Source organism: Physcomitrium patens, chromosome 17 (assembly GCF_059467195.1).
Source record: "Physcomitrium patens ecotype Gransden chromosome 17, ASM5946719v1, whole genome shotgun sequence".
Classification (NCBI taxonomy): Eukaryota; Viridiplantae; Streptophyta; class Bryopsida; order Funariales; family Funariaceae; genus Physcomitrium; species Physcomitrium patens.
The window spans coordinates 3988146-3995959 of record NC_143426.1 but is presented as its reverse complement, the minus strand read 5'-3'; the positions used below and the strand labels follow the sequence as shown (position 1 = coordinate 3995959).

The 7814-nt window shown below is 25.3% G+C and overlaps 1 long non-coding RNA gene across 1 annotated transcript; it reads right to left on the bottom strand.

The window, feature by feature from the left end:
- Positions 1 to 4682: 4682 nt before the first annotated feature.
- Positions 4683 to 5688, bottom strand: LOC149987512 (uncharacterized). The gene is made up of 2 exons (XR_016498056.1): positions 5471 to 5688; positions 4683 to 5314 (listed from the first exon to the last, which is right to left on the bottom strand). It is a non-coding gene; the product is annotated as an uncharacterized LOC149987512 (long non-coding RNA).
- Positions 5689 to 7814: the final 2126 nt, after the last annotated feature.

The following is a 7814-nucleotide window of genomic DNA, read 5'->3' as shown; positions in this document are numbered from 1 at the left end:
TCGCCGCATGATTGAGGACGTCCCCACCACGTGACCATGTCGGACTCATCCGAGAGTGTGTGAATCAATCGCCTTCTGCCACGTGTGAGTGACACGATAAGGCGAATGTTTATATTTATTTACTAATAAATTCATAATAAACTCATGTCAAATAAACTCATAAATTTTCTAAATTTATCCACCCATCCTAACTATCAACAAAAGAAATAATGACATGTAGATTCATTTCTCCACTAATAGATTCAAAACCAATAAAATCCAACCACATTCATCATGATTACCATATCACTCATCATGGATAGGTTGATTTAGTAAAAACATGGGTCTATTTAACATTCCCTTATATTTATTATTATAAACTAACATTGGAAAGCCCTTGCCTTGCTCCAAGGATAGTATGTTAATGTTATTAAGACATATTAATATGTAATTATGAAATTAATATATAAAAAATATAATTATTAATAGATATATAAAAAATATAATTATATTTATATTCTAATTTTGGATTGTTTTGTATATTTTGAAAGAAAATAGATAATAATAAAAGTATTTTTTTTAATAAATCAAAAGAATGTTAAATAGACCCAAGTTTTTACTAAATCAACCTACATGTGACAAAGAATATGATAATCATGATGAATGTATTTGATGAATGGACTACTGAATAAATTATTGTATAGATTTTATATATTTAGTAGAGCATCTTTTTGACAAGTCTAAAACACTTATACAAAGAATTCAAAAGTAGATGGTAATTGGAATTTTATAAATAAACTTTGTAAATTTGATTATTTATTTACTTATTTATCTATTGAATTTTTAAAAGTTTTTTTTTATAAATATTAGATATTATTAACTTTTACTTAATATTATTTATTTCAACTTGCTTTATTTTCTTTAAGTGTTATATATATATATATATATATATATTTATTTATAGATAATAGTTCTTATTTTAAAAATAAGTTATGGCAAAAGTAGTTAAATTTTAATTTACTTCACAACTAAATTAAATTTAAGATGTGCCAAATAGTGATTGCTAAAAATTATAATATATGCTTTGTATAAAGTTAATTAATAAGTTTTTTGAACCATTGATATTTATCTATATTTAAGCAATAATTATCATACATCTTGATAACCACCTTCAAATAATACATTAAGAAAAATACCAATTTCTAATAATATTACCAAACATTGAGACTATCTTTTATAGTTGTAGTATCAAACATATTGTATTTCACCATTTAGAAGAAAGAAAACATGTATTTTTTAGGATCTTCATCTTAATTTCAATGTTGTGAAAGATTATAATAAGTTATGTCATTTATTTTGTGATTTTGCAAAGAATAATTCTTGAGATTATTTTTTTGGATAATAATCTTCTAACTTGAGAAGAAGAAGAAGAAGAAGAAGAAGAAGAAAAAAAAAAAAAAAAAAAAAAAAAAAAAAACTTGTATGAAAAAAAAGTAGATATAAGAAAGAATAACAATAACAATTTTTTCTTACTTCATAAAATCTTGTTATGATTGTCAATGATTGGGTTAAAATAAGGTGGATGTTGTTAATAAAGAACACAAATATTTTTTTGTCGCATTTGTATGATTCTTTGATGTCTTCCATGTATGCTTATTAATGCATAAGATATTTCAATTTTTTAAATATCATTCTAAATCCAGTTTTTATTTATTTATTTACTTATTTATTTTACTTCAAGTCCTAATTATCATCTATTTTGATAAAAGATGATGGCATTTTTTTTTTCTTTTTCTTTTTAACATGTACATAATTTGATAAGATTCAACATAAAAGAGTTAAGTTTATGTAAGGATCAATTATTATCTAATTTTGATAATTACAATGATTATGTAACTAAATTGGGTTTTTTTAAATAAAAAAATAGTTCAAGTCTTTAAGAATTCATATTACTAAAATATTTAAAATTTCATATTACTAAAAAAACTACATTATGCTTAAAATATATGTAATTTAAAAAAAAATCTTTTAGAATGTATGCACATGTTTAAAATGTTAAAAAAATAATTTTAAATTTTAAATTTATTTAAATTATAATAAGATTTAAAAGTAACTTCATAGAAAAGAAATTTTGTTGACATGCTCAAAAAAAATTATTAAGATAATGTAGATACAATAAGAATTAATGTCTTTATAACTTAAGAATATTACTATTGCAAAATTTAGATTCTATTGTTTATTATATTAATTGTGTTTTTTTATTATAAAAGAAAATTTCTTACAAAAATTATATTTAAAAATTATAGGAGAAATTTTTTCAATATGAAATCTTATTTTTTTAAGATAATAAGAAAAATATGTTGTTTATTGTATTAATGTGTAATGAACTTGAATTAAGACGCTTGAAATGGATAGTTTTTATTGTAAAATTTATTAATAAGCTCTTAAGAGGAATTCATTTTGATTCTTTAGCTAAAATAATTATTCATTTTTAATAATTTACAAGAAGGTAGTAACCAAAGGTAAAAATAATTTTCAAGCAGACTCTTACGATCTCCATAATTTTTTCACTAATTTTTCTTTGCATTAATTATAATAGTAAAATAACTAGCAATGAATTCTAAGTATGAATCATTGCAAAAAAAAAAAAAAAAAAAAAAAAAAAATCTATCATATTATGTATTTTTTTAAATCTATAAATATAAGATATATAGTAAATTTAATTTTTTTTATACAAGATATAGGAGTCGAAAAAAAAAAAAAAAAAAAAAACATGCATAAAGTAGAATAAATAAAACAACGTGCTTTTAGTAAAAAACTTTTATATTATTTTGATCTTTTAAAGAAAATCAGTAATTGATTATTTATCATTTAAATAAAAATTTGATATTGTATAGAAATTTGTAAAATTATCAAATATATAATTTAAAATAGACTTTTTAAGAAAAAATATAATCACATGTACTAAAAATAATAATTAAAAAAAAAGATATGTTTATAAAATAAAATTTACAAGAATTACTATTGATAATTGATAAAGAACTAAAAAATCTTAAATCAAGGTTAGAATACAAGAAAGATGTTGAAAAGACTATGGATGACTTTGATCTTTTTTCCATGTGTGCTATCTAAAATAATACCATATAAAAACCTTTAAGGCTTTTATAATAAATTTTAGATGTAAAAAATAATATGAAGAAGTTTATATAGTTATATAGCCAAATTGCTTTAATTATAGAATTTTGGTAAAATTTTCATATTTAGTTTTATTTGATATTTTTGAAAGTCACAAATAATAATTGTATATAGATTTTTTTAATAGAAATAGTTTTTTCTATTAATAAAAACTTTAGCAATTTTTTTACAAAATATTAATTATTATTTATATTTTTAATACATATCATAATTATTTTAAATATTTCTATTAGATATTAGATTATTTAATACCTTACAATTTCTTTACTTTTCTTATATTATTTTTGGATAATTTGAATTTGGTTGGGTTAATAATATACATATTAAGATGAAAGATCCCATTTAAGAAAAGCAAACAAAGGCCAAGATACTTAAAAGTATATTAATAGTAAGTATTTTTAAGTATCCTTATCATTTTTATTATATTTAAGTATATTAAATATATCATTATCTTTATCATTTCTAGATTAGTAGTCCAAATATGATAGTCTTTGTCAAATTAATGAAATAATGACCTTCTCAAATGAATCACTAGTAAAAAACATCTATATGCACACTTCAACTCAATTTAATGACAAAGGGAACACTAGGACATTATTCAAACTAATACAAGCACTTTATAGTTTGAAGCAAGCTCTCCAAGCTTGGTAGTCACAAATCAATTCTTTCTTGCTCTCATGTGAACTAAAGAACTCAGTTGATCCCAATTTATACTATTTGGTATCCAACAAAAAAATCACCATAGTACTCTAGAAACAACTTTTTAATAATTGAAGAGAACTTGGAAGAAATCAATAAAATCACCTAATACCTATCGAACACTTTGGACAATATCTTGGAAGTGAAATCAAATACACAAAGCACAGATTGTGGCTTTATCATAAAAGATACATTTTATTGTTGATCCAAAGATTTAACATGGAAGATTGTTAATTTGCATCTATTCCAATGTGTGCAATTAACAAACTCAGTAATGACATGAAAAAAAATCAATAGACAAACAACTTTTCAGGCTCTAACTAGATGCCTGATTTATGCTACTGTCATAAGAATCAACAGTGCCTACACTAAAGGATGTATCAATAGATTTGTCATTGCACTACAAGAATCTCACCTCATTGCAGCCAAAAAAAATCTTGCAATACTTAACAAGAACATCTGACTATGGATTGTTCTTTCCAAAAGACAAAATAATAGAACTCACAACTTTTGTTGATGCTGACTATGGAAGATGTCTGGACACCAAAAGACCTATCTTTAAAGTGGTAATTAAACTCAGAGATGCTGTAATTGATTAGAGATCAAAACAACAACCTAAAGTAGCCCTCAACACAATTGAAGTTGATTACAAAGTGTTCACAGAAGCCACCGGCAACGTGATCTATCTCCAAAGCTTGCTTTGACAGTTACAAATAACAAGAGACAAACCATCACAAATTTTGAGCGACAAACAGAGCTATATATAAAGTTGGTACATAATCCGGTACTTCACACAAGAACAAAGCACATTGAAATACAACACCATTTTATTCAAGAGAAAAATGAAGCAGGAAACACACAAGTGAACAACATCCCTACCTCTCATTAAGATGTAGACATACTTACTAAACCTTTGGCTAATCCTAGCATCCAAAAGCTTAAAAATGCTCTCGGTATACAACAAATTGTATCAACTAAAAATTAGAGAAACTTAGTTCTAACCCATTCTGGTGGAGATGAGCTAACAATCCAAAGCCCCTTCTTGGTAATCTTGTGCTTGAAATCAGGTGCTCTAGGGCTTACTTTTCTGAACTTGTTATCCCACCACTTGCTAGGGTCGACAAAATAGTCTTCTAAAAAACAAGCATCACTACACTTCCTCGAAAAACTGGATTTTGATTGCTTAAACTAAAGTGGTTCAAAAGAGATACAACTAGAATCCTCAACTCAAGAAGCAACAGAAGCGGGATTAACACCAATCAAAGAGATCACAACAGAATGAACCTGTGAAACACTTGTCGAACACTTTTCGCAAGAAATTTCTTCTTCAAATTCAGCTTCAGAGGGAGTTGAATACAGATCATCAGTCTCTTCTTTTGAAAAACCTCTCAGAGATTGCTTTGAGTGACCAATTTCTTGAACAAGGATTAAATTGCAGAAGCTACAAAGCAAGACAAAAAAGAGTCCCATATTCCCATCAAGAGAACTTCAAACTGAACTGATGTTAGTACTCAAAAAATGTGAAACGCTAAGTAATGGCAAGTCAAAGAAAAAACTTAAAAGCAAACGACATCAACAACAAGAACAAGGAACTCACCGATCTCAAATTGTCAACTTGGATTTGCAAAACCCGAACTGCCTCAGACAAACAGAACTTGCACTGCTGCATTTTGTGAAAATGATGAGTGCGAGAGGGAGTGTTGAATGAATTGCACTTATCCATCCTTTGTTCCAGAACATTTGGCATTGTAGACTGAAAAGTTGTTTACATCGTGACAAAGGATGACACCACGTATATTAATATTAGCAACTTGCTTATCCTAACCCAAATTTAAAACTTATGAGCTTTCCATTAGCTGCAGTTAAGCTGTACTTAGGCTAAGACTAACTTTGATACCCTTATTATATATGATGCCCTTACTATATTTCTTATCCTTATTATATTTGATATCCTTACTATGTATGCTATCCTTACTATGTACTAATAATCTAACCATGTCTTGTTATGTATGGTTATCAATCTCATCTATGTATGAGAATATATTGGCAATTCTCAAGCAAGTAGAAGAAAAACCCTAGGCACCTCCTTTTTTTTGCCAATATCTCCTCTCACTTAGTGTATTTTTTTTTTTTTTTTTTTTTTTTTTCCATTTTTACTTAGTACATGGAGCTATTGCTGCAATGGCATATATTCTTGTGCAAGCACTTGAGCAAGTTGAGTTCCTTTTGCTTGTTAGTCCTCTTCTTGCTTTGCTTTGTTTTGTTAATGTTTTCTTCAATTTTTGTTTAACTCATATTGCTATTGATCCAACATAAATTGCTCTTGCTAGATATTTGGTTTTTTGTGTCTCTCTTCTAAAAGTGTTCTGACTATGTACTTACATGTACATATCACTTGTTTTGCAAGTCTTTAGAACAATTTGAAGACCTTAACTTTTAGATTGAGCAAAACTCATCTTATAGTATAAATTTTAAGTTTAGTAAATATTATGTATATTCTTTTTCTGATATACTTCTTCCATTGTTGAATGTTGATACTAATTTTGTAAGAAGAGAGATTTAAAAAGGTTGTTGAGAATCAAAAATCCGTTTCTACTATTAAGACTACAAGTTTTAAATAGATGTTCAAAGAGAAAAATAAAGGCTACAAATCTTTGAATTTTTTTGATGTATATCAAGATCAATACTCTTGGCTATTGACAAGATATGATAGCTAAAGGTATATAGCTTACACATCTATTATACAAATTTAGATATGAATATAATTTATTTATGGTAGTTTATAGGGAAAATATTGAAAGACTTATCATATAAGTGTATTGTCCTTGGATATAGGTTGCAATCTTTTTCAAGTAGCTAAGATAGATTTCAAAAATAAAAATGAATTAATCCTATCTTTTCTTTAAATTACTTATACTGTATTTTATTAACTGGCTTGGTCAGTAAATCAACCAATTGTTCTTCACTGTGAATATATATAACTTCTATTTATCCAAGGTATGCCTTTTCTTTTATGAAATAGAATTGAATTTTTATATGTTTTGTTCTTATATGTTAGATTGGATTGGCTACCAATTTAATACATCATTCATTATCATTCATAATTGGTATTGCTGCTTTTACTAGTATGTATAGATCTTTGAATAGTCTTCTTAACCATGTAATATCTTTGGCAGCTTCAGATAAAACACGATATTTTGTTTGAAATGTAGATAATACAATAATACTTTGCAATTTAAAAATCTAGTCAAGAGATGAATTACCAATCATGTATAAAAGACATAAAGTGGATCTTCTTAAATCAATATTACATTTCCAATCAGCATCAATATAAGCAATAAGTTTTTAAGTTTTTTTTAGATAATTAATTTTTAGATTAGTGGTTCTTTTTAAGAATTTCAAGATGCACATTCTTTCTTTTCAATGAGGTTTTTGTAATGATGTATAGTATCAACTTATATTTTTGACTACAAACCTAATGTTAAGTCTTTTAATATTTGATAAATACAAGAGACTTCTAATAAACCTTTTGTATTTGGTTTCATCAATTAATTTTCCTCTTATTTTGTTTTAGAGTTTCAAGACTTCATTCATTAGAGTTGCACAAGGATTATAATCCTACATTATGAATCTATCAAGATGATATTTACATAACATTTTTGATAAAAAATTATATCATATTTTAAATGTTTAAATTCTAATCATAGATAAGTTTTAATTATTATTATGCTTGTCCCTTCAAACTTTGAATATAATTATTTTTTAACTTTTAATATTTCTTTTGAATTATTTCTTGTAATTATTAATTCATCCATATATAAAAATAGAAGCATATATAAATTTTTATGGTAATAAATATAGAAATTAATATTTTTATTTGATTTTTTTAATCTAATCTTTTTTGGATATTTGTCAATTCTACTATATCAAGTATAAAGAGA